The sequence below is a fragment of the Cavia porcellus genome, unplaced genomic scaffold (genome assembly GCF_034190915.1).
Source record: "Cavia porcellus strain 051 isolate PalLab524CR breed Dunkin Hartley unplaced genomic scaffold, mCavPor4.1 scaffold_5, whole genome shotgun sequence".
NCBI lineage: Eukaryota > Metazoa > Chordata > Mammalia > Rodentia > Caviidae > Cavia > Cavia porcellus.
Genome location: NW_026947488.1, coordinates 109,153,234 through 109,176,641, shown reverse-complemented (window position 1 = coordinate 109,176,641; position 23,408 = coordinate 109,153,234).

Below are 23,408 nucleotides of genomic sequence, written 5' to 3'. Positions count from 1 at the left end.
AGAGTTAGGTTTAGGTTTAGGGTTAGGGTTAGGGTTAGGATTATGGTTAGTGTTAGGCTTATGGATAGTGTTATGGAATGGCTTTGGGTTACAGTTAGGGGTAGGGTTAGGGTTAGGTTTAGTGTTAGATTGAGTTTTAAGGTTAGGTTTAGGGTTAGGGTTAGAATTTATGTTTCGTGTTAGGTTTAGGGTTAGTGTTAGGGATAGTTTTAGGGTTAGAGTTAGTGTTAGAGATTAGGGTTAAGGTTAGGGTTGTGGTTAGGGTCAGGGTTAGGGTAGGGTTAGAAGTAAGGGTTAGGGTTAGGTTTATGGTTAGAGTTATGGATAGGAATAATGTTATGGTCCGTTTAGGGTTAGGGTTCGAGTTAGGTATTATGGTTACTGTTAGGGTTAGTTTAAGGGGTAGGGTTAGGGTTAGGGTTAGGGATTAATCTTATATTTAGGGTTAGGTTTATGGTTATGTTTATGATTAGGGTTAGCATTCGTGTTAGAGTTAGGGTTAGAGTTTGGCGTTATGGTTAGGTTTAGGGTTAGTGTTAGGGTTACGGTTAGGTTTAGGGTTAAATTTATGGGTAGGGTTACATTTAGTATTAGGGTTATTTTTAGGGTTAGGATTAAAATTTAGGGTTAAAGTTCCGTTTAGGGTTTGGGTTATGGTTACGGTTAGGGTTAGAGTTAGGTTTAGGTTTAGGTTTAGTTTTTAAGTTTTAGGAGGAGGGTTATGGTTAGGCTTCAGGTTAGGGTTAGGGTTACAGTTAGGGGTAAGGTATTAGGGATAGAGTTAGCATTAGAGTTAGGGTTAGGGTTACGTTTACATTTAGGGTAAGGTTCAGGGTTATAGATACTGTTATGTTTAGTGTTGTGTTTAGGGTTAGGGACAGTGTTAGGGTTAGGGTTAGGGTTAGGGTTAGGGTTAGGGTTAGTTTTGGGTTAGAGTTCAGGTTTAGTTTTAGGTTTAGGTTTAAGTTTAGGGTTAAGGTTAGGTTTAGGATTACAATTTATGGTTGGTGTAGGGTTAGGGTTAGGGTTACATTTAAGGTTAGGGTTAGGGCTAGGTTTAGGGTTAGAGTTAGGGGTTAGGGGTTAGGTAGAGGGATAGGGTTAGGCTTCCGGTTATAGTTAGGTTTTGGGTTACAATTAGGTTTAGGCTTAGGATTATAGTTAGATTTATGGTTAGGTTTAGGTTTAGGGTTAAATTTAGAGGTAGGGTTAGCGTTAGGATTAGGGGTTAGGAGTTAGTGACAGTGTTAGGGTTAGTGTTAGGTTTAAGTATTATAGTCAGGCTTTGGGTTATTTTAGGGCATAGAGTTAGGGTTCTGGTAAGGGATTAATGTTAGTTTTAGGGTTAGGGTTATGGTTAGGTTTAGGGTTAGGGCTAGGATTAGAAGCTAGGGTTAGTTGTAGGGTTAAGGTTATGGTTACAGTTAGGTTTAGGGTTAGTGTTAGGGTTAGGGTTAGGTGTTTGGGGTTAGGTAGAGGGTTAAGATTAGGCTTTGGATTATGATTAGGGTTAGGGTTACAATTAGCTTTAGGGTAAGGCTTAGGGTTATTGTTAGCGTTAGTTTTATTGTTAGTTTTAGGGTTAGGCTTAGAGTTAGGTTTAGGGGTTAGGTGTTCGGGATAGGTTTAGGGTTAGGGTTAGGTTTATTGTTAGGGTTACTATTAGGGATAGTGTTAGGTTTACAGATAGAGTTTAGGGCTACTGTTAGAGTTAAGTTTAGGGTTAGGATTAGATTTAGGGTTATTGTTTATGGTTATGTTTAGGTTAGGTTTGGGCTTAGGGTTAGGGTTAGGATTAGGATTAGGGTTAGGGTTAGGGTTAAGGTTAGGGTTAGTGTTATGATTAGAGTCAGGATTAGAGGTTTGGTGTTAAGAAGAGGGTTAGGGTTAGGCTTTGGGTTAGGGTTAGGGTTACGATTAGGTTTAGGGTTAAATTTAGGGTTATGGTTAGATTTAGTGTTAGTTTTAGAGTTAGGGTTAAGGTTAGGGCTAGGTGTTAGGGATAGTGTTAGGGTTAGTGTTAGGTTTAGGGTTAGGGCTAGGGTTAGTGGTTAAGTTTAGGGTTAGGATTATGGTTAGTGCTACGGTTAAGTTTAGAGATTTGTGTTAGTGTTACGGTTAGGGTTAATGTTAGGGTTAGGGATAGAGTTAGGGTTAGGGTTAGCGGTAGGTTTAGGGTTAGGGTTAGGTGTTAGGTGTTAGCATTAAGGTTAGGGTTATTGTTAGGGTTATGGTTAGAGTTGACCATTGGGTTTAATGTTAGGATTAGAGTTAGAGTTATGGTTAGGGTTAGAGTTAAAGATTAGGATTAAGGTTAGGTTTAGAAGTTTGTTTTAGTGTTAGTGTTAGGTTTAGGGTTAGAGTTAGTGTTAGGGTTAGAGGTTAGTGTTAGGTTTAGAGTTAGGTTTAGGGTTAAGGTAAGGGTTAGGGTTAGGGTTAGGGTTAGAGGTATGGGTTAGCGTTAGTGTTAGGGTTAGGGTTATGGTTAGGTTTAGGGTTAGCGTGATTTTTAGGGTTAGGGTTAGGGTTAGGGTTAGTGTTAGAGGTATGCGTTTGGGTGAGGGTTAGGATTAGGTTTAAGTTATGGTAGGTTTAGCATTAGGGTTAGGGTTACGTATTATGATCAGTGTTAGTGTTAGTTCAATGGGTAGGTTTAGGGTTAGGGTTTGCGATTAATGTTCGGTTTAGTGTTAGGTTTATGGCTAGGATTAAGGTTAGGGTTAGTGTAAGTTTTAGGGTTAGATTTTAGGGTTATGGCTAGGTTAAGGTTATTGTTAGTGTTAGGGTTAGGTTTCAGTTTAGGATTTAGGCTTAGGGTTAGTGTTAGGGTTAGGCTTAGAAGTTATGGTTAGGGTGAGTGTTAGGGTTAGGGTTAAAGCTTATGTTTAGGTTTAGCGTCACGGTTAGGGTTAGGGTTAGGGTTTGAGGTTAGTCTTAGGGTTATGTTTAGATTTAGTGTTAGGTTTAGAGTTAGATTTAGAGTTATGTTTAGGTTTAGGGTTAGTGTTAGTGTTAAGGATAGAATTAGGGTTAGGGTCATGGTTAGGCTTTGGGTTACGGTTATGGTTAGGGTTAGGGTTATGGTAAGGGTTACAGTTAGGTTGAGGTTTAGGGTTAGGGTAAGAGTTAGGATTGCAAGTTAGGTGTAATGTTAGGTTTAGGGTTACGGTTAGGGATAGCTTTAGGGTTAAGGTTAGTGTTAGAGGTTAGAGTTAGGGTTAGGTTTAGCATTAGGGTTAGGATTTAAGGTCTGGGTTAGGTTTAGGTTTAGGGGTAGGGTAAGGTTTAGGGTTAGGGTTAGGTTTAGGGGTTAGGTGTTAGGGAGAATGTTAGGGGTAGGCTTCGTGTTATGGTTAGGGTTAGGGTTACAATTAGGTTTAGCGTTAGTTTTAGGGTTAAGGTTAGAGTTTAGAATTAGAGTTAGGGGTAACATTAGTGTTTTGGTTACAATTAGAGTTTAAGTTTAGGGTTAGGGTTAGTGTTAGGGCTAGGGTTAGGTTTAGTGCTAGGGTTAGTGTTAAGGCTAGTGATATGGTTAGAAGTTAGTGTTATGTTTAGGGTTAGAGTTAGGGTTAGCTTTATGTTTGGGGTTATGGTAGTGATAGGTTTAGGGTTAGGTATTACTGTCAGGTTTAGGGTTTGTTTAAGGGGTAGGGTTAGGGTTAGGGTTAAGGATTAATGTTAGGTTTAGGGTTAGTGTTATGTTTAGGGTTAGCATTAGGTTTAGTGTTACGGTAAGGTAGGTTTTGGGTTAGAGTTTAGGGTTAGGGTTAGGGTTAAGATTAGGATTAGAATTTAGGGTTAGGGTTATATTTAGGATGAGGGTTACGGTTAGGGTTCGGGTTAGGGTTAGGTTTAGGTTTACGGTTAGTTTTAGGTTTAGGTTTACGGTTATGGTTAGGGGTTAAGTGTTAGGGATAGGATTAGGGTTAGTGTTAGAGTTAGGGTTATGGTTAGGTTTACGGTTAGTTTTAGGGTTCAAGTAAGGGTTAGGGTTAGGGTTTAAGGGTTATTGTAGGTTTAAGGTTATTGTTCGGGTTAGGGATTATGTTACGGTTAGGGTTAGGGTTAGGTTTATGGTAAGGTTTGGGTTACGGATAGTGTTAGTGTTAGGGTTAGGCTTTAGGGTTAGAGTTAGGGTTAGGGTTGGGATTAGGGTTAGGGTTATGGTTAGAGGTAAGCGTTAAGTTTAGTGTTAGAGCTTGGGGTTAGGGTTAAGGTTAGGTTTAGGCTTAGGGTTTATGGTTATAGTTAGGTTTAGGGTTAGAGTTAAAGCTTAAGTTCAGGCTTACGTTTAGGGTTAAGTTCAGGGTTACGGTTAGTGTTTAGGATTAGGTTTCAGGTAATGGTTAGGGTTAGTGTTATGGTTAGAGGTTAGGGTTAGGTTTAGGGTTAGGGTTAGGGTTTTGGTTACAGTTAAAGGTTATGGTTAGGTTTAATGTTACAGTTAGAGTTTAGTGTTAGTGATAGGGTAAGGGTTAGCTTGGAATTATGGTAAGATTTAGGGTTAAAGTTTAGGGTTTTAGTTCAGTTTAGGGTTACGGTTAGTGTCAGAGTTATGTTTAGGATTACGCTTAGTGTTAGGATTATAATTAAGGTTAGGGTTAGGAGTTATGTGTTAGGCAGAGTGTTAGGGTTAGGCTTTGGGTTTCAGTTAGGATTAGGGTTACGTTTAGGTTTAGGGTTAGAGTTAGGCTTAGGGTTAGTGTTAGGCTTAGGGTTAGGGTTAGGGTTAGGGTTAGTTTTAGAGTTAGGGTTAGGGTTAGGGGTTAGTTGTTAGCAATAGGGTTAGGGTAGGGTTAGGTTTAGGGTTCAGCTTAGTGTTAGGGTTAGAGTTAGGGATAGTGTTGGGTTTAGGGTTAGAGTTACGGTTAGGTTTAGGTTTAGGGTTACAGTTAGGGTTAGAGTTAGGGTTAGGGTTAGGGTTAGTTTTAGTGTTAGAGTTAGGGTTAGGATTAGGGTTTAGGTGTTAGTGATAGGGTTAGGGTAGGGTTAGGCTTTGGGTTTGGTTTTGGGTTAGGGTTAGAGTTATAGATAGTGTTGTGTTTAGGGGTAGGGTTAGGGTTAGGTTTAGGTTTAGGTTTATGGTTAGGCTTAGTGTTAGGGTTAAAAGATAGGTTGAGTTTTAGGGTTAGGCTTATGGTTATAGGTTAGCCTTTGGTATAGTGTTCGAGTTTGGGTTAGGTTTAGTCTTAGGGTTAGGCTTAGTGATTATCGTTGGGGTTAGGTTTAAAGATTAGGTTCAAGTTTACATTTAGGGTTATGGTTAGGGTTACAGTTAGTGTTTAGGATTAGGTTTAAGGTTATGGTTAGGGTTAGGGTTATGGTTAGAGGTTAGCTTTTGGTTTAGGGTTAGAGTGAGAGTTAGTGTTAGGGTTAGTGTTAGGCTTAGAGGTTATGGTTAGGATTAGGTTTAGGGTTAGGGTTAGGGTTATAGCTTAGGTTCAGGGTTAGGGTTAGGGTTAGGGTTAGGGTTAGGGTTAGTGATATGGTAAGGGTTAGGATTTGGGATAGTGGTTAGTTATAGGGTTAGGGTAATGGTTAGGGTTTGCATTAGGTTTAGATGGTAGTGTTAGTGTTAGGGTTAGGGTTAGGGTTAGTGTGAGGGTTAGGGTTACGTTTAGAGTTAGGGTTAGGATTAGGGTTAGGCTTAGGTTTATTGTTAGTGTTAGGGTTACAATTAGGTTAGCATTAGGTTTAGGGTTAGGGTCAGGCTTAGGGTTCGCTTTAGATTTGGTGTTAGGGTTAGTGTTATGGTTAGGCTTAGGGTTAGGGTTAGGGTGAGGTTTAGGTTTAGGTTTAGGGTTACAGTTAGAGTTAGGTTTACGGTTATGCTTAGAGTTTAATATTAGGTTTAGGGTTAGGGTTTGAGATAGAGTTAAAGGTTATGTTAAGGTTTCGTGTTATGGTTAGAGTTTAAGGTTAGTGTTAGGGTATGGTTTAGTTTTAGGGTTAGGGTTAGGTTTAGGGTTAACATTGAGGGTTATAGGTCGGTTTTTGGTTAGGGTTAGTCTTAGGTTTAGGGTTAGGGTTATGCTTAGTGTTTGGGTTATGATTAAGGTTAGAGTTAGAAGTTAGGTTTTAGGGAGAGGGTTAGGTTAGGCTTTGGGTTTCGGTCAGGGTTAGGATTATGATTAGTTTTAGGGTTAGAGTTAGACTTATTGTTAGGATTAGGGTTAGGGTTAGGTTTAGGTTTTGGTTAGTTTTAGAGTTAGGGTTAAGCTTAAGGTTAGGGTTTAGTTGTTAGCGATAGGGTTGGGGTTAGGGTTAGGGTTAGGGTTAGGTTCAGGTTTAGGTTTAGGTGTTAGAGATAGTGTTATGGGTTAGGGTTAGAGTTATTGTTACGGTTAGGGTTAGGGTTAGACTTTAGTGTTAGGGTTAGGGTTTGGGTTAGTGTTATGGTTAGGGTTAGTGTTAGGTTGAAGTTTAGGTTTAGGGTTAGGTTTAGAAGTTAGGTTTAGTGTTAGTTTAGGGTTAGGGTTAAGGATAGGTTTAGGATTAGGGTTAGTGTTAGGCTTAGAGGTTATGGTTATAGTTAGGGTTAGGGTTAAAGCTTAGTTTGAGGGTTAGGGTTATGGGTCGGGTTCTGTTAGGGATATGCTAAGGGTTAGGATTAGGGTTAGTGGTTAGTTTTAGGGTTAGGGTTACAGTTAAGGTTAGGGTTAGGTTTAGAGGTTAGTGTTAGGCTTAGGGTTAGGGTTCGGGTTAGTGTGAGGGTAAGGATTAGGGTTAGGGTTAGGGTTATAGTTAGGTTTATGGTTAGGATTAGTCTTATGGTTATGGTTAGGGTTAGGGTTACAATTAGATTAGCATTAGGGTTAGGGTTAGGGTTTGCGTTAGATTTAGTGTTAGGGTTAGGGTTAAGGTTAGGGGTAGGGTTAGGGTTAGGTTAAGGGGTTAAGTGTTAGGGATAGGGTTATGGGTTAGGGTTAGTGTTAGGTTTAGGGTTAGGGTTAGGGTTATGGTTAGAGTTGGGGTTACAGTTATGGTTAGATGTTAGCGTTATGTTTAGGGTTAGGGTCAGAATTTGTGTTATATTTAAAGGTTATGGTTAGGTTTAATGTTACGGTTAGAATTTATGGTTAGTGATAGGGTAAGGGTTAGCTTGGAATTAGGGTTAGGTTTAGGGTTAAAGTTTATGGTTATAGTTCACTTTAAGGTTAAGGGTGCTGTTAGAGTTAGGGTTAGGGTTACCCTTAGTGTTAGGGTTATGATTAAGGTTAGGGTTATGAGTTAGGTGTTAGGGAGAGGGTTAGGGTTAGGCTTTGGGTTTTGGTTAGTGTTAGGGTTACGTTTATGTTTAGGGTTAGAGTTAGGGTTAGGGATAGGGTTAGGGTTAGTGTTAGTTTTAGAGTTAGGGTTAGGGTTAGTGTTAGGGGTTAGGTTTTAGTGATAGGGTTAGGGTAGTGTTAGGTTTAGGGTTAGGTTTATGGTTAGGGATAGTGTTGGGTTTTGGGTTAGGGTTTGGGTTAGGTTTAGGTTTAGGTTTAGGGTTAGGGTGAGTGTTAGGTTTAGAAGATAGGTTTAGTTTTAGGGTTAGGATTATGGTTAGAGGTTAGCCTTTGGTTTAGTGTTAAAGTTAGGGTTAGGTTTAGTGTTAGGGTTAGGCTTAGAGGTTATGGTTCGGGTTAGGGTTAAAGATTAGGTTCAGGTTTAGTTTAGGGTTATGGTTCGGGTTACAGTTAGAGTTTAGGATTAGGTTTAAGGTTAGGGTTAGGGTTAGGGTTATGGTTAGAGGTTAGCTTTTGGTTTAGGGTTAGAGTGAGTGTTAGTGTTAGGGTTAGTGTTAGGCTTAGAGGTTATGGCTAGGGTTAGGTTTATGGTTAGGCTTATGGTTAAAGCTTAGGTGCAGGTTTAGGGTTAGGGTTAGGGTTAGAGTTAGGGATATGGTAAGGTTTAGGATTCGGGTTAGTGGTTAGTTTTAGGGTTAGGGTTACGGTTAGGGTTTGTGTTAGGTTTAGATGTCAGTGTTAGTGTTATGGTTAGGGTTAGGGTTAGGTTTAGTGTAAGAGTTAGAGTTAGGTTTTGTTAGGGTTAGGGTTAGGCTTAGTTTTATGGTTAGTTTTAGGGTTACAATTAGGTTAGGGTTAGGGTTAGGCTTAGGCTTACAGTATGCGTTAGATTTAGTGTTAGATTTAGGGTTAGGGTTAGGCTTAGGTTTAGGGGTTAGGTCTTACGGATAGTGTTATTTGTTAGGGTTAGTGTTAGGGGTGGGGTTAGGGTTAGGGTTAGAATTAGGGTTAGAGTTTAGGGTTAGGTTTAGGGTTTGGATTAGTGTTATGGTTAGGGTTAGGTTGAGGTTTAGGGTGAGGGTTATGTTTGGAAGTTAGGTTTAGTGTTAGGTTTAGTGTTAGGGTTAGGGTAGGTTTAGAGTTAGAGTTAGTGTTAGCGGCTAGGGTTAGGGTTACGGTTAGGGTTAGAGTCAGGGTTAGGGTTAGTTGTATTGTTTAGTGTTAGGTTTAGTGTTAGAGTTAGGGTTAGGGTTATGCTAGGGTTAGGGTTAGGGTTACAGTTAGGTATTAACGCCAGGTGTAGGGTTAGTTTAAGTGTTAGGGTTAGGTTTAGGTTAAGGATTTAATGTTATGTCTGGTTTCGTGTTATGGTTATGGTTATGGTTAGGGTTAGGATTAGAATTTAGTGTTAGGGTTAGCATTAGGGATATCATTACATTTAAGGTTTGGTTAGGGTTAGGGTTCTGTTTAGGGTTAGGTTTAGGGTAGGGATAGTGTTAGTGTTAGGGTTAGTGTTTAGGGTTATGTTTAGAGTTAGGGTTAGGGTTAGATTTAGGGTTAGTTTTATAGTTAGGGTTAGGGGTTAGTTGTTAGTGATAGGGTTGGGCTTAGGGTTAGGTTTATTGTTCAGTTTGTGGTTGGGTTAGAGTTAGGGATAGTGTTAGGGTTAGGGTTAGGGTTTAGGGTTAGGGTTAAGGTTACATTTAGGGTTAGGTTTAGGTTTAGGGTTAGGGTTAGTGTTACAGTTAGAAGATAGGTTTAGTGTTAGAGTTAGGGTTAGGGTTGGGGTTATGGTTAGAGGTTAGCGTTTGATTTAGGCTTAGAATTACGGTTAGGTTTAGGTTTAGTGTTAAGTTTAGAGTTAGGGTTATAGCTTAGGTTCAGGTTTATGTTTAGGGTTAAGTTTAGGGTTTCGGTTAGAGTTTAGGATTAGGTTTCAGGTTATTGTTAGGGTTAGGGATACGTTTATAGGTTAGCTTGAGGTTTGGGGTTAGAGATAGGTGTGGTGTTAGGGTTGGGTTAGCATTACCATTAGGGTTAGGGTTAGGTTTAAGGTTAAGTTTAGGTGTTAGGTGTTAGGGAGAGTGTTATGGTTAGGCTTCGGGTTACGGTTAGCTTTAGAGATATGATTAGGTTTAGGGTTATGTTTGGGGTTTGTTTTACGGTTAGGGTTAGTGTTAGATATTATGATTAGGGTTAGGATTAGAGTTAGAGTTAGGGTTAAAGCTTAGGTTCAGGGTTAGGGTTAGGGTTAGGGATATGGTAAGGGTTAGGATTAGGGTTAGTGGTTAGTTTTATTGTTAGGGTTAGTGTTAGGTTTAGATGTTAGTGTTAGGGTTAGGGTTAGTGTTAATGTTAGTGTGAGGGTTAGGTTTAGGTTTAGAGTTAATGTTAGTGTTAGTGTTAGGCTTAAGGTTATGGTTAGTGTTAGGGTTACAATTAGGTTAGCGTTAGGGTTAGGGTTAGGTTTAGGTGTTAGGGATAGTTTTATGGGTTAGGGTTAGAATTATTGTTAGGGTTAGGTTTAGGGTTAGAGTTTAGTGTTAGTGTTTGGGTTAGTCTTATGGTTAGGGTTAAGGTTAGGTTGAGGTTTAGGTTTAGGGTTATGGTTAGAAGTTAGGTTTAGTTTTAGGTTTAGGGATAGATTTACGGTTTGGGTTAGTGTTAGAGATTAGGGTTAGTGTTAGGGTTAAGGTTAGAGTTAAAGTTAGGGTTAGGGTTAGGTTTAGATGTATGGGTTAGGTTTAGGTTTAGGGTTAGTGTTAGAGTTAGGGTTAGGGTTATGCTAAGGTTAGGGTTAAGGTTAGGTTTAGGTATTACAGTCAGGCTTAGGGTTAGTTTAATGGTTAGGGTTAGGGATAGAGTTAGGTTTATGTTTAGTGTTAGTCTTATGGTTATGGTTATGGTTATGGTTATGGTTATGGTTATGATTAGGGTTAGGTTTAGGGTTAGGGTTAGGTGTTACCTATTAGGGAGAGGGTTAAGATTAGGGTTCGGGTTGCACTTAGCGTTAAAGTTATGATTAGATTTAGTGTTAGGCTGAGGGTTAGGGTTAGGATTAGGTTTAGTGTTAGTTTTATGTTTAGGTTTAGGGTTAGGGTTGTGGTTAGGTGTTAGGCATAGGGTTAGGGCTGGGTTGAGGTTACGTTTAGGTTAAGGGTTAGGTTTATGGTTAGGGTTAGGGTTAAGAATAGTGTTAGGTTTAGGTTTAGGGTTAGGATTAGTGTAAGTGTTAGAACTTGGATAGGGTTAGGGTTAGGGTTAGGGTTAGATGTTAGGGTTAGCATTAGGGTTAGGGTTAGTGTTACAGTGAGTTTAGGGTTAGTGTTCGGGTTAGAGTTAGGGTAAATGTTAGGTTTAGGATTATGGTTAGAGGTTAGCATTAGGTTTAGTGTTAGAGTTTGGGTTTAGGGTTAGGGTTAGGGTGAGCCTTACAGGTTATGGTTAAGGTTATGGTAAGTGTTAGGGTTAAACCTGAATTTTATGTTAGGACTCGGAATAGTGTTAGGGTTAGTTTTAGGGTTAGGGCTACGTTTAGGTTTAGGGTTAGGGTTACTGTTAGGGTTAGAAGATGGTTTAGTGTTAGGGTTATTGTTAGGGTTAGAGTTAGAGTTGGGGTTAGGGTTAGGGTTATTGTTAGGGTTTAGGTGTTAGTGATAGTGTTAGGGTTAGGGTTAGGGTTAGGCTTAGGTTTATGGTTAGGGTTAGGGCTAGGGGTAGTATTAGGGTTAGGTTTAGGTTTTTAGGTCAAGGTTAGGTTTATGGTTAGTGTTAGTGTTAGGGTTAGGCTTAGAGGTTATGGTTATGGTTAGGTTTAGGGTTACAGTTAGGGTTAGGGATAGGATTTGGTTTGTGATTATGGTTAGGGTTAGGTTTAAGGGTCACATGTTAGTGATAGAGTTAGGGTGAGGCTTCAGGTTACGGTTAGTGTTAGGGTTAAGATAAGGTAAGTGTTAGGGTTAGGGTTAGGGTTACTGTTTGCGTTAGATTTATGGTTAGTTTTTGGGTTAGACTTAGGGTTATGTTTAGGAGTTAGATGTTAGGGATAAGGTTGTAGTTAGGGTTAGGGTTAGAGTTAGAGTTTAGGGTTAGGGTTAAATTTAGGGTTAGGGTTAGTGTTAGGGTTAGGTTTATGATTAGAGTTTAGGTTTAGGGTTAGGTTTGGTGTTAGCATTAGTATTAGGGTTAGGATTACAATTTAGTGTTCACGTTAGGTTTAGGGTTAAGGTTATGGTTACAGTTAGGGTTAGGATTAGGTTTACTGTTAAGTTTAGGTGTTAGTTGTTAGGGAGAGCGTTATGGTTAGGCTTTGGGTTACGGTTAGGTTTAGAGATATGATTAGGTTTAGGGTTATGTTTAGGGTTTGTTTTACGGTTAGGGTTAGTGTTAGTAAAGTTAGGGTTAGTTGTTAGGTATTAGGGATAGATTTAGTGTTAGGTTTAGTGTTAGTTTTTGTTTTAGGTTTAGGTTTAGGGTTAGGGATAGTTTTATTTATAGGGTTAGGATTAGTGTTGGGGTTATGGATAGGGTTCTGGTTAAGGTTAGGGTTAGGGCTTAGGGTTAGGGTTTGCGTTAGGGTTATTGTTAGGGTTAGGTTTAGGTTGAGGTATAGGGTTAGGGTTAGGTTAGGGTTATTGTTCGGGTTAGGCTTAGGGCTAGGTTTAGGGCTAGCGTTAGGGGTTAGGTTTTAGGAAAGGCTTAGGGCTATGCTTTGGTTTACGGTTAGGTTTAGAGTTCCGATTAGGTTTAGGCTTAAGTTTACAGTAAAGTTTAGGGTTAGGGTTATGGTTAGTGTTAGGTTTAGGGGTATTGTTTAGGGTAAGAGTTAGGTTAGGGTTAGTGTTAGGTTTTGGTTTAGGGTTAGGTTAGGGGTTAGGGTTAGGAAAAGGTTTAGGTTTAGGGTTAGAGTTAGGATTAGAAGTTAGGTTTAGTGTTAATGTTAGGGTTAGGTTTAGGGTTAGAGGTTACTGTTAGATTTAGGGTTAACGTTAGGTTTAGTGTTTGAGTTAAGGGTTAGGTTTATGGTTATACATATGGTTAGGCTTATGGTAGGGTATGTTTAGGGTTAGGATTAGGGTTAGATATTACGGTTAGGGTTAGGGTTCATTTTAGCATCAGGGTTATGGATAGGGTTAGGGATTGAGGTTAGGTTTTGTATTAGGGTTATGGTGAGGGTTAGGTTTTGCATTAGGTATCGGGTTAGGGTTAGGTTTAGGGTTAGACTTTAGTGTTATGGTTAGGGTTAGTGTTAGTGTTAGGTTTAGGGTTAGGTTTAGGGTTAGACTTTAGGGTTAGGGGTACAGTTAGTGTTATGGTTACTGTTAGATTTAGGGTTAGTGTTAGGGTTAGGTTTAGTTGTTAGGGAGCAGTTAGGGTTAGGCTTCAAGTTATGGTTAGTGTTAGGGCTATTATTAGGTTTAGGATTACTGCTAGGGAAATGGTTAGGGTTAGGTTTATGGTTAATTTCAGGGTTAGGTTTAGGTTTAGGGTTAAGGGTTAGGTGTTAAGGATAGGGTTAGGGTTAGGTTTATGGTTAGGTTTATGGTTACGGATAGTGTTAGGATTTTGCTTAGGATTAGGTTTAATGTTAGGGTTAGGGTTAAGATTATGGTTAGGGTTATGGTTAGAAGTTAGCGTTAAGTTCAGTGTTAGAGATTGGGATTAGCACTAGTGTTAGGGTTAGGCTTAGAGGTTATGGTTAGGGTTAGTGTTAGGGTTAGGGTTAAAGCTTAGGTTTAGGGTTACGGTTATGGTTAGGGTTAGATTTAGAGGTTAGTGTTAGGGTTAGGGTTAGGGTTAGTGTTGGTGTTGTTGTTATTGTTAGGGTTAGGTTTAGAGTTAGGTTTTGGTTTAGGGTTAGGGTTGTGTTTAGAGTTAGGGTTAGGATTAGGGTTAGTGTTAGGGTTAGGGTTGGGTTATGGTTAGGCTTTGGTTTATGTTTAGGTTATGGTTAGCGTTAGAGTTGGGTTGAGGTTTAGGGTTAGGGTTAGGTTTAGACGTTAAGTTTAGTGTTAGTTTTAGGGTTAAAGTTATGGATAGGTTAGTGTTAGGGTTAGGGCAGGGGTTAGAGGTTAAGTTTAGGGTTAGCATCAAGGTTAGGGTTATGGTTAGGCTTAGGGTAAGAGTTAAAGGTTAGTGTTAGTGTTAGGGTTAAGGTTTAGGTTTTTTGCTATGGTAAGGGTTAGGGTTAGTATTAGGGTTAGGTTTAGAGTTAAAGTTTAGGGTTAGGGTTATGTTTAGCATTATGGTTAATGTTAGGATTAGAAGTTAGTGTTAGGGGTAGGGTTAGGGTTATGGTTACGGTTAGGGTTAGTGTTAGTATTAGGGTTAGGGGATAGGTGTTAGGGAGTGGCTTGGGTTATGCTTCGGGTTATGGTTAGTGTTAGAATTACCATTAGGTTTAGGTTTAGGGTTAGTTTTAGTGTTAGTTTTAGGGTTAGGTTTAGTGTTAGGTTTAGGGGTTAAGTGTTAGAGATAGGCTTAGGGTTATGGTTATGGTTACGGTTAGGGTTACGGTTAGGGTTAAGGTTAGGTTTACGGCTAGTTTTAGGGTTATGTTTAGTTTTAGGGTTAGGGTTAGGATTTTGCGTTTGGATTAGTGTTAGGGTTATGGTTAGAGGTTAGCGTTAGGTTTAGTGTTAGAGTTTGGTATTAGGGTTAGGGTTAGGCATAGATTTTATGGTTAGGCTTAGTGTTAGGGTTATCGTTAAAGCTTAGGTTTGGGGTTAGGGTTAGTCTTAGGATTAGGCTTAGTGTTAGGGTTAGGGTTAGAGGTATGTGTTAGGGTTACGGTTATGGTTAGGGTTACAGTTTTGCTAGGGTTAGGGTTAGGGTTAGACTTAGGTATTACAGTCAAGTTTAGGCTTAGTTTAAGGTGTAGGGTTAGGGTAAAGTTTAGGGTTATGGATTAATGTTATGTTTAGGGTTATGGTTATAGTTAGAGTTAGGGTTAGGGTTAGGGGTAGGGTTAGGGTTAGGGTTAGGATTAGAAGTTAGGTTTAGGGATAGGGTTTGGTTTATGGTTACACTTAGTGTTAGGGTTAGTGTTAGGGTTAGGGGTTAGGTGTTAGGGAGAGGATTAAGATTAGGCTTCAGGTTATGGTTATTTTTAGGGTTACGATTAGGTTTAGAGTTAGGCTTAGGGTTAGGGTTAAGGTTAGGTTTACTGTTAGTTTTAGGGTTAGGTTTATGGTTAGGTTTGGGGTTAGGTTTAGGGTTAGAGTAAGTGTTACATTTAGGGTTACGGTAGGGTTAGGTTTAGTGTTAGGTATAGAGTTTAGGGTTACATTTAGGGTTAGAGTTAGCATTAAGGTTAAGGTTTATGTTATGGTTAGAATTTAGCGTTAAGTTTAGCGTTAGAGTTTGGGTTTAGGTTTAGGGTTAGGGCTAGGCTTAGAGGTTATGGTTAAGGTTAGTGTTAAGGTTAGTGTTTAGGGTTAAGGTTAGAGTTAGGGATTGGGTTAGTGTTAGGATTATTGTTAGGGTTAGGGTTAGGGGTTAGGTGTTAGGGAAAGGGTTAGGGTTAGGGATAAGTTTAGGGTTAGTGTTAGGGTTAGTGTTAGGTTTAGAGATATGATTTAGGGTTAGGGTTACGGCTAGGGTTATGTTTAGGGTTAGGGTTAGGGTGAGTTTTAGTGTTAGGTTTAGGGTTAGGGATAGAGGTATGGGTTAGAGTTAGGTTTAGGTGTAGGGTTCAGGTTAGGTTTAGTGTTATTGTAAGTTTGGGTTACAGTTAGGCTTCCGTATTACGGTCAGTGTTAGCATTAGTTTAATGCATAGGGTTAGGGTTAGGTTTAGGGGTTAATGTTAGGCTTAGGGTTAGGTTTATGGTTAGGGTTAGAGTTAGGATTAGTGTTAGGGTTACGGTTAGAGTTTAGGGTTAGGGTTAGGTTAGGGTTATGGTTAGCGTTAGGGCTAAGGTTAGTGTAGGGTTAGGGTTAGGGGTTAGTTGTTAGGTAGAGGGTTATGGTTAGGCTTCCTATTATGGTTAGTGTTAGTTTTACAATTAGGGTCAGTGTTAGGTTTAGGTTTAGGGTTAGGGTTAGTATTAAGTTCAGAGTTAGGTTTACGGTTAGATTTAGTGTTAGGTTTAGACTTAGGGTTAGGGGTTAGCTGTTAGGGATATGGTTAGGGTTAGGGTTAGGGTTAGGCTTCCTATTATGGTTAGTGTTAGTTTTACAATTAGGGTCAGTGTTAGGTTTAGGTTTAGGGTTAGGGTTAGTATTAAGTTCAGAGTTAGGTTTACGGTTAGGTTTAGTGTTAGGTTTAGACTTAGGGTTAGGGGTTAGCTGTTAGGGATATGGTTAGGGTTAGGGTTAGGGTTAGGCTTAGGGTTAGGTTTATGTTTAGGTTTGGTTTTACGGATAGTTTTAGGGTTAGGGTTAGGATTTAGAGTTAGGGTTAGGTTTAGGTTTAGGATGAGGTTTAGGCTTATGGGTCGAAGTTGGAGTTAGGTTTAGTGTTAGAGATTGGTGTTAGGGTTAGGCTTAGAGGTTATGGTTAGGGTTAGTGTTAAAGCTTAGGTTTAGGGTTAGGGTTACATTTAGAGTTAGCGTTAGGTTTATGTTGGGAGCCGCGGCCGAGCCCGGTCGCCTCACTTGGCGGACGTGAGGCCTGTAGGAAAGAACAAAGCCTGAGCTAGATTAACCCTCCCATCGAGTGTGCTAAGATGGCGCCTGCCTCTGCCCCCTGATTGCCCTGGCGACGTAAACAGCCCGCGCAATAGATTAGTCTACCTAGCAACCAATGACGATGACCAATCAGCTTGCATTGCTTGCTGTTGCCCTATTGGACAATGAGTCCGTATATATGTGTGTGACCCACGCTGCTAATAGAGAGATAGAGGAAGCCCACCGGTGAGAAAGGACTGGTGGCAGAGCAGAGGCCTCGCGCGGCTCACGCGGAGACAAATAAAGACAAGGTTGCACACCGTCAGAATCTGTCGTGTGTCTTTCCTGCCGGCCGGGAGCGACACCGACAGGTTTAGAGGTTAGTGTTAGGGTTAGGTTTAGAGTTAGTGTTAGGGTTAGGGTTAGGGTTACGTTTAGAGTTAGGATTAGGTTTAGGTTTAGTGTTAGTGTTATGGTTAGGGTTAGGATTAGGGTCAGGGTTAGGTTTATGGATAGGGTTATGGTTAGGCTTTGGGTTACAGAGAGGGTTATGGTTAGGGTTATGGTTAGGGTTAGGTTGAGGTTTAGGGTTAGGGTTAGGGTTTGGGTTAGAAGTTAGGTTTAGTGTTAGGTTTAGAGTTAGAGTTTAGGGTTAGTGTTAGGTTAAGTTTTAGGGTTAGGGTTATGGTTAGGATTAGAATTTAGGGTTAGGCTTAGGTTTAGGGTTAGCTTTACGGTTACGGTTAGGTTAGTTTTAATGTTAAAGTTATGCGATAGCTTTTAGGGAGATGGTTATGGTTAGGCTTAGTGTTACGGTTAAGTTTAGGGTTGCCATTACGTTTAGGGTTAGATTTAGGGTTATGGTTAAGGATTGTTTTAAGGTGAGGTTTAGGGTTATGTGTTAGGTGTTAGGGATAGAGTCAACGTTAGGGTTATTGTTAGGGTTAGGGTTAGGGTTAGGTTTAGGGTTAGGGTTAGGGTTTATGGATATGGTTATTGTTAGAGTTATGGTTAGGTTGAGGTTTAAGATTAAGGTTAGGTTTACAGTTAGGTTTAGTGTTAGGGTTAGATTTCAGGGTAGCGTTAGGCTTAGGTTTAGAGTTTAGTGTTAGGGTTATGTTTAGAGTTAATGTTAGGCATAGGGTTAGGTTTAGGGTTCGAGTTTAGAGTTAGGGTTAGGGATATGGTTAGGCTTAGTGTTACCACTAGGTTTAGGATTAAACTTTAGGTTTAGGGTTACTGTTAGCTTTAGATTTAGGGTTAGGCTTAGGGTTACGGTAAGGGTTAGAGTTAGGGTTGGGGTTAGTGTTAGGTTTAGTTTTATGTTTAGGGTTAGGGTTAGTGTTAGGCTTAGGGGTAGAGTTTTGGGTAACGTTTAGGTTTAGGGTTAGGTTTTCGGATAGTTTTAGGGTTAGGGTTAGTGTTAGGGTTTAGGGTTAGGGTTAGTGTTAGGGTTTAGGATTATGGTTAGGGTTAATGTTATGATTCGGGTTAGGGTTAGGCTGAGATTTAGTGTTAGGTTTAGGGTTAGTGTTAGTGTTAGGGTTAGGGTTAGGGTTAGTGATAGGGTTAGGTTTAGGTTTAGTGTAAGGGTTAGGGTTAGGTTGTGGTTTAGGTTTAGGGTTAAAGTTAGGGTTAAGGTTAGAGGTTAGTGTTAGGTTTAGGGTTAGGTTTAGGGTTAAGGTTAGGGTTAGGGTTAGGGTTAGGCTTAGGGTTAGATATATGGGTTAGGATTAGGGTTAGGGTTATGGTTAGGATTAGGGTTATGGTTAGGGTTAATGTTAAGGTTAGGTTAAGAGTTAGGTTTAGGGTTAGAGGTATGGTTTAGGGTCAGGTTTAGTGGTAGGTCTAGTGTTAGGATTATTGTTATGGTAGGTTTAGGTTTAGGGTTAGGTTTACATATTATGATCAGTATTAGGGTTAGTTTAATGGGTAGGATTAGGGTTAGGGCTAGGGATTAATGTCAGGTTTAAAGTTAGGTTTATGGTTAGGGTTATGGTTAGGGATAGTATTAGGGTTAGGGTTAGATTTTAGGCTTAGGGTTAGGTTTAGGGTTAGGGTTAGGTTCAGGGTTAGAGTTTAGGTTTACGGTTAGGTTTAGGGTTAGGGTTAGTGTTAAAGTTGTGTTTAAGATTAGAATTTAGGGTTAGGGTTAATGTTAGGCTTAGGGTTATAGTTAGGGTTAGGGTTAAGGCTAGGTTTAGGTTTAGCTTTTGGGTTAGGGTTTAGAGTCAGGGTTAGGGTTAGGGTTAGAATTTGGGTTATGATTAGGGTTAGCATTAGGTTGAGGTTTAGGGTTAGGGTTTGGGTTAGTGTTAGTGTTAGATTTAGTGTTAGGGTTAGGTTTAGGCTTAGGGTTAGGGTTAGGTTTAGGGTTAGGGTTATGGTTAGGATTAGGTTTAGAGATAGTTTTATGGAATGGCTTTGGGTTATGGTTAGGTTTAGGGTTAGGGTTAGGGTTAGTGTTAGATTGAGTTTTAGGTTTAGGTTTATGGTTAGGGTTAGAAGTTAGGTTTAGTGTTAGGTTTAGGGTTAGTGTTAGGTATAGTTTTAGGGTTGGGGTTAGTGTTAGAGGTTAGAGTTAAGGTTAGGGTTGTGGTTAGGGTCAGGGTTAGGGTAAGGTTAGAAGTAAGGGTTAGGGTTAGGTTTAGGGGTAGTGTAGGTATAGGGATAGTGTTATGGTAGGTTTAGGGTTAGTGTTCGGGTTAGGTATTACAGTTAGTGTTACGGTTAGTTTAAGGCTAGGGTTAGGGTTAGGGTGAGGGATTAATCTTAGGTTTAGGGTTAGGTTTATTGTTAGGTTTATGGTTCGGGTTAGGGTTAGTGTTAGCTTTAGTGTTAGAGTTTAGGGTTTGGTTAGGTTTAGGGTTAGTGTTAGGGTTACGGTTAGCTTTAGGGTTAAATTTTTGGTTACGGTTACATTTAGGATTAGGGTCATTTTTAGGGTTGCGATTAAATTTTAGGGTTAGAGTTCAGTTTAGGGTTAGGGTAATGCTTACCGTTAGGGATAGGGTTAGGTTTAGGTTTAGGGTTAGTTGTTAAGTTTTAGGAAGAGGGTTATGGTTAGGCTTTGGGTTAGGATTAGGGATAGGGTTACGGTTACTGGTAAGGTATTAGGGATAGAGTTAGCGTTAGGGTTATTGTTAGGGTTAGGTTTAGGTTTTGGGTAAGGTTCAGGGTTAGGGATACTGTTAAGTTTAGGGTTTGGTTTAGGGTTAGGGATATAGTTATGGTTATGGTTAGGGTTAGGTTTAGGTTTAAGTTTAGGGTTAAGGTTAGGTTTAGGATTACAATTTATGGTTGGTGTAGGATTAGGGTTAGGGTTACGTTTAAGGTTAGGGTTAGGGTTAGGTTTAGGGTTAGATTTAGGGGTTAGGTTTTAGGGAGAGGGATAGGATTAGGCTTCCGGTTACGGTTATGTTTTGGGTTATGTTTAGGTTTAGGCTTAGTGTTATAGATAGGGTTATGGTTAGGTTTAGGTTTAGGGTTAAATTTAGAGGTAGGGTTAGCGTTAGGATTAGGGTTTAGTTGTTAGTGACAGGGTTAGGGTTAGGGTTATGTTAAGTATTACAGTCAGGCTTCTGGCTATTTTAGGGCATAGAGTTAGGGTTAGGGTAAGGGATTAATGTTAGGTTTAGGGTTAGGGTTATGGTTAGGTTTAAGTTTAGGGCTAGGATTAGAAGCTAGGGTTAGTGATAGGGTTAGGGTTATTGTTACGGTTAGGTTTAGGGTTAGTGTTGGGGTTAGGGTTAGGGGTTAGTGTTAGGTAGAGGGTTAATCACAGGCTTCGAATTACGGTTAGGGTTAGGGTCACGATTAGCTTTAGGGTAAGGCTTAGGATTAGTGTTAGTGTTAGCGTTAGTTTTATTGTTAGTTTTATGGTTAGGTTTAGTGTTAGAGTTAGGGGTTAGGTCTTAGGGATAGGTTTAGGCTTAGTGTTAGGTTACGGTTAGGGTTAGTGTTAGGGATAATGTTAGCTTTAGAGTTAGGGTTTAGGGTTAGTGTTAGGGTTAAGGTTAGGGTTAGGATTACATTTAGAGTTATAGTTTATCGTTATGTTTAGGTTAGGTTTAGGGTTAGGGTTAGGGTTAAGGTTTGGGTAAGGGTTATGATTAGGTTGAGGATTAGAGGTTAGGGTTAGGGTTAGCGTTAGGGTCAAATTTAGGGTTAGGGTTAGGTTTAGATTTAGTGTTAGTTTTAGCATTAGGGTTACGGTTAGGGTTAGGTGTTAGGGATAGTGTTAGGGGTAGTGTTAGGTTTAGGTTTAGGGTTACGGTTAGGATTAGGGTTAGGGTTAGTGGTTAAGTTTACGGTTAGGATTACGGTTAGTACTATGGTTAAGTTTACAGGTTAGTGTTCATGTTAGGGTTTGGGTTATTGTCCGTGTTATGGTTAGAGTTTAGGGTTAGGTTTAGGGTTAGGGTTAGGGTCATGGTTATGGTTTAGAAGTTAGCATTCGGTTAAATGTTAGAGTTAGTGTTAGGGTTAGGTTTAGGGTTAAGGTTAGGGTAAGGATTAGGACAAGTATTAGTTGTTAGTTTTAGGTTTAGGATTACGGTTAGTGCTAGGGTTAGATTTAGTGTTTAGTTTTAGTGTTAGGATTAGGGTTAGGGTTAGTGTTAGCATTAGTTTTAGGGGTTATGTTGGCTTAGGGTTAGGGTTAGGGTTAGGGTTAGGGTTAGATTTAGGTTTAGGTTTAGGTTTAGGGTTAGGGTTATGGTTAGAGGTTAGTTTTAGGGTTATGGTTAGGGTTACGCTTAGTGTTTCGTTTATGATTAAGGTTAGGTTTAGGGGTTAGCTGTTAGGGAGAGGGTTAGGGTTAGGCTCTGTGATGGTTATGGTTAGGGTTATGATTAGGGTTAGGGTTAGTGTTAGGTTTAGGGTTAGGTTTAGGATTAGTTTTACAGTTAAGGTTAGGGTTAGGGTTAGGGGTTAGGTGTTTCAATAGTGTTAGGTTTAGGGTTAGGGTTCAATTTAGTGTTATGGTTAGTGTTAGGCAAAGTGTTGTGGTTAGTTTTAAGGTTTAGGGTTAGGGTTAGGGTTAGGTTTAGGTTTAAGTTTAGGGTTAGGGTTAGTGTTAGGGTTAGGGTTAGGGTTAAGGTTAGGGTTTGAATTAGTGTTACGGTTAGAGTTTAGGGTTAGGTTTAGGTTTAGGGTTAGGGTTAGGGTTAGGGCAAGGTTTAGGGTGATGTTTAGTTTTAGGGTTATGGTTAGAGGTTTGTGATTGGTTTAGGGTTAGAGTTAGGGTTAGGATTATGGTTAGTATTAGCCTTAGAGGTTATGATTAGTGTTAGGGTTAGGGTTGGGTTTAGGGTGAAAGCTTAGGTTCAGGTTTAGGTTTAAGGTTAAGGTAAGTGTTATGGATAGGGTAGTGGTTACGATTAGGGTTAGTTATTAGTTTTGGGGTTAGGGTTAGTGTTAACTTTAGGGGTAGTTTTAGGGTTAGGGTTAGGGATAGGGTTAATGTGAGGGTTAGGTTTAGGGTTAGTGTTAGGGTTAGGGTTAGGTTTAGGTGTTAGGTGTTAGGGATAGGGTTATGGGTTTGGGTTAGGGTTAGTGTTAGAGTTAGGGTTAGGGTTAGGGATAAGATTATGGTTAAGGTTAGCGTTTATTGTTAGGCTTAGGCTTAGGTTTAGTGTTATGGTTAGGGTTAGGGTTAGGGTTAGGGTTAGGCTTCGAGTTATGTTTAGGGTTAAGGTTATGATTAGGTTAGGATTAGTGTTAGTGTGAGGGTTAGCATTTGTGTTAGATTTATTTTTAGTTTAAGGGTTAAGGTTAGTGTTAGGGTTAGGGTTTAAGGTTAAGTTTAGGTTTAGTGTTAAGGTTAGTGTTAGGGTTAGAGGTATGGGTTAGGGTTAGGGTTAGTGTTAGGGTTAGGTTTAGAGTTAGGTTTAGTTTTAGGTGTAGGGTTATGGTTAGTGTTAGGGTTAAATTTAGGTTAGAGTTATGGTTAGGCTTAGGGTTAGAGGTTAAGTTTAGGGTAAGGATTAGGGTTAGGGTTAGGGTTAGATGTGTGGGTTAGTTTTAGGTTTAGCGGTAGAGTTAGGTTTAGGGTTAGTGTTAGGCTTAGGGATAGGGTTACGTTTAGGCTTTTGGTTATGGTTAGGATGAGTTTTAGGGTTAGGGTTATGGTTAGGATTAGGTTTAGGTTGAGGTTTAGGGTTAGGGTTAGGGTTAGAAGTTAGGTTTAGTTTTAGGTTTAGGGTTAGTGTTAGGGATAGGTTAGTGTTAGGGTTAGGGCTAGAATTAGAGGTTAAGGTTAGAGTTAGTGTTAGGTTTAGGGTTACTATTAGGGTGAGGGATAGGGTTAGAGTTATGGGTTAGGTTTAGGTTTAGGGATATGGTTAGAGTTGGGCTTAGGGTTATGGTAGGTTTAGGGTTAGGGTTAGAGCTAGGTATTACTGTCAGGGTTAGTGTTAGTTTAAGGGGTTTAGTTCGGGTTAGGTTTAGGGTTAGGGTTAAGATTAGGGTTAGGGTTAGGGTTAGGGTTAGGGTTATGTTTAGAGTTTAGCTTTAGGTTTAGTGTTAGGGTTAGGGTTAGAGTTTAGGGTTAGTGTTAGGGTTAGTGTTAGGGTTAGGGTTAGGGTTAGGGTGTTTGGATTAGAAGTTAGGGTTAGGTGTAGGGTTAGGGTTATGATTACGGTTAGGGTTAGGATTAGGGTTAGTGTTTGGGTTAGGGTTAGGGGTTAGCTGTTAGGGAGAGGGTTAGGGTTAGGGTTAATGTTATGGTTATGGTTAGGGTTATGGTTGGGGTTAGTGTGGGGTTAGGGTTACGGGTTAGTTGTTAGGAAGAGGGTTAGGGTTAGGCTTCGGGTTATGGTTAGTGTTAGATTTATGATTAGGTTCAGTGTTAAGTTTAGTGTTAGTGTTAGTATTAAGGTCAGAGTTAGGTTTATGGTTAGGTTTAGGGTTAGGTTTAGACTTATTGTTAGGGGTTAGGTGTTAGAGTTAGGGTTAGGGTTAGGATTAGGGTTAAGGTTAGGGTTAGGGTTAGGGTTATGTTTAGAGTTTAGCTTTAGGTTTAGTGTTAGGGTTAGGGTTAGAGTTTAGGGTTAGCATTAGGGTTAGGGTTAGGATTAGAAGTTAGGGTTAGGTGTAGGGTTAGGGTTATGATTACAGTTAGGGTTAGGATTAGGGTTAGTGTTTGGGTTAGGGTTAGGGGTTAGTTGTTAGGGAGTGGGTTAGGGTTAGGGTTAATGTTATGGTTAGGGTTAGGGTTATGGTTAGGGTTAGTTTAGGGTTAGGGTAACGGGTTAATTGTTAGGGAGAGTGTAGGGTTAGGCTTCAGGTTATGGTTAATTTTAGATTTAGGATTAGGTTCAGTGTTAATGTTAGGGTTAGGGTTAGGGTTAGTATTAAGGTCAAAGTTAGGTTTACGGTTAGGTTTAGGGTTAGGCTTAGAGTTAGTGTTAGGGGTTGTGTGTTAGTGTTATGGTTAGGGTTAGGTTTACATTTATGTTTAGGTTTACGAATAGTGTTTGGGTTAGGATTAGGGTTTAGAGTTAGGGTTAAGGTTAGGTTTAGGTTCAGGATGAGGTTTAGGCTAATGGGTAGAGCTTAGCGTTAG